We start from the raw sequence: 1,695 nt of genomic DNA on the forward strand, positions 1-1,695 counted from the left end.
CATGGGCCAAGGAGATCTGGCATTAGGAAGGATTTCCAACCTCAATTCTACAGCTCTTCCCTCAGCCTCATCATTTGTAAATATGCATGTCAGGCTAAATCTACAGGATGAAGGGAGTTGGAACATTGGGACCTAAAAGCACCCTTTTCAAAATCTGTGGGTACGTGTGCATACTTGAAAAATCTGTGGGTACGTGTGCATACTTGAAAACCTCCTACCAAGGTAGATGATCAGCCAAGCACGCAAGGCGGGCATCTAGGGCCATGAGGACCACACACCTTGCCCGCCCTTCATCCCAAGCTCTGTTCTTCCTTGGCCCCACTTTTGGTCTCAAGAAGAGTATCAGTTAGGTGTGATCCAAGTTATCCAGATAATTAACTGTGAAAGAACAAGTTGTTTTTGAAAAAAAAATGTCACTCTTTTGGCCTCCAAAAATGATATCCTCAAATCCTTTCCCTCGCTACTCCTGTTCTCTACCCCTCTCCCGAAAAGACACTCCCAAATCCTAGCTACAAAAATTTCTAAATACAAGGGGTAAACTTTCTTGATCTACCATTTTTCTCCACCTGCAACCCCTGTCCCCTCCTTCCCCCTCCCCTCAATTTTTTCCCCTCTCCCGCCAGAGCCTCCGCTCTTCGCTTCTTTAAAAAAAAAAAAAAAAAAAAACGAAGAAGAAGGAATTTTCAATAGTCCCACTTGTCAAGCGAAGACCATCTTTTAACCTTCAACAGCAGCGAAAGCCGTGTGAACTCTCGGTGAACCAAGATTGAAGTCATAAATCACGCGTACAAAGGCGGCTGCGGAGGCTGGCGCGGGCTGCTGCACCTTTAACGCTTTCTGGGGCTGACAGGCGGCGGCCCAGCTAAAGTTCACAGCGCCCGGGGAGGGCCCGCCCCCGCCTCCCCTCCCCCGGCCCCGGCCTCAGCCCCGGCCCCGGCTCCGGCCCGAGGCGGCCGCCCGACTCTCTGCGAGGAGGCCCCTTAACTGCGCTTGCAAAGGAAAAGGGGTGCACTTTTGCTCCCTCCACCCTGCTCCATCCTGGCCAGTTATCTGCCCTCCTCCCTCTCCTCCTCTGCTTGCTGTATTTAAATAGGCAACTGGATCCACACGGACACAATAATTTAGCTTGTTTTGTCTTTGGCATTTTCTGCAGGACCCCAAGAGATGGACCTTCCGCTCTCCTTCCTCCCTCTAGAACCGGATCCTTCATCTCTGTCTGCACAATCCCAATTATACAGATCCTTGGGGTTCCAATAGGATCTGAGTCGTTGGAACCAGAATACCTCGCTGAAACATGCCTTATAATTAGAAAGGATTTTCTTTTTCCTTCTTCTCTTTTCTTTCTTTCTTCTTTCTCTTCTAAGACAGTCGGAATTGGCTTCCGCGTGACTGGGGCGGAGAAGCGGGTGGGGAAAAGAAACACCGACCTCCAGCCGGTGCGGATATCTCCTGGCTTCCAGCGCTGGAGCCCGGACTCAATTCTTTCCTGGGCTTCTCCGCCTCCTGCTCCGATAGCTTTTTCCTTCCCACCCCCTGACTTCTCGGTTTAATTAAAGTTCAGCAACTCCACTTGCCTTTCCTCCCCTCTCGTTTTTTTCTCCGAAAGCAGAAACCAGCCGGCCCAGCGGCCAGCGGCACCAACACAACCTGGGCCTACCGCAGGCAGGGCCTCCCTCAACCTGCGACAGCCTCCTG

Source organism: Rousettus aegyptiacus, unplaced genomic scaffold, assembly GCF_014176215.1.
Source record: "Rousettus aegyptiacus isolate mRouAeg1 unplaced genomic scaffold, mRouAeg1.p scaffold_m13_p_2, whole genome shotgun sequence".
NCBI classification, from domain to species: domain Eukaryota; kingdom Metazoa; phylum Chordata; class Mammalia; order Chiroptera; family Pteropodidae; genus Rousettus; species Rousettus aegyptiacus.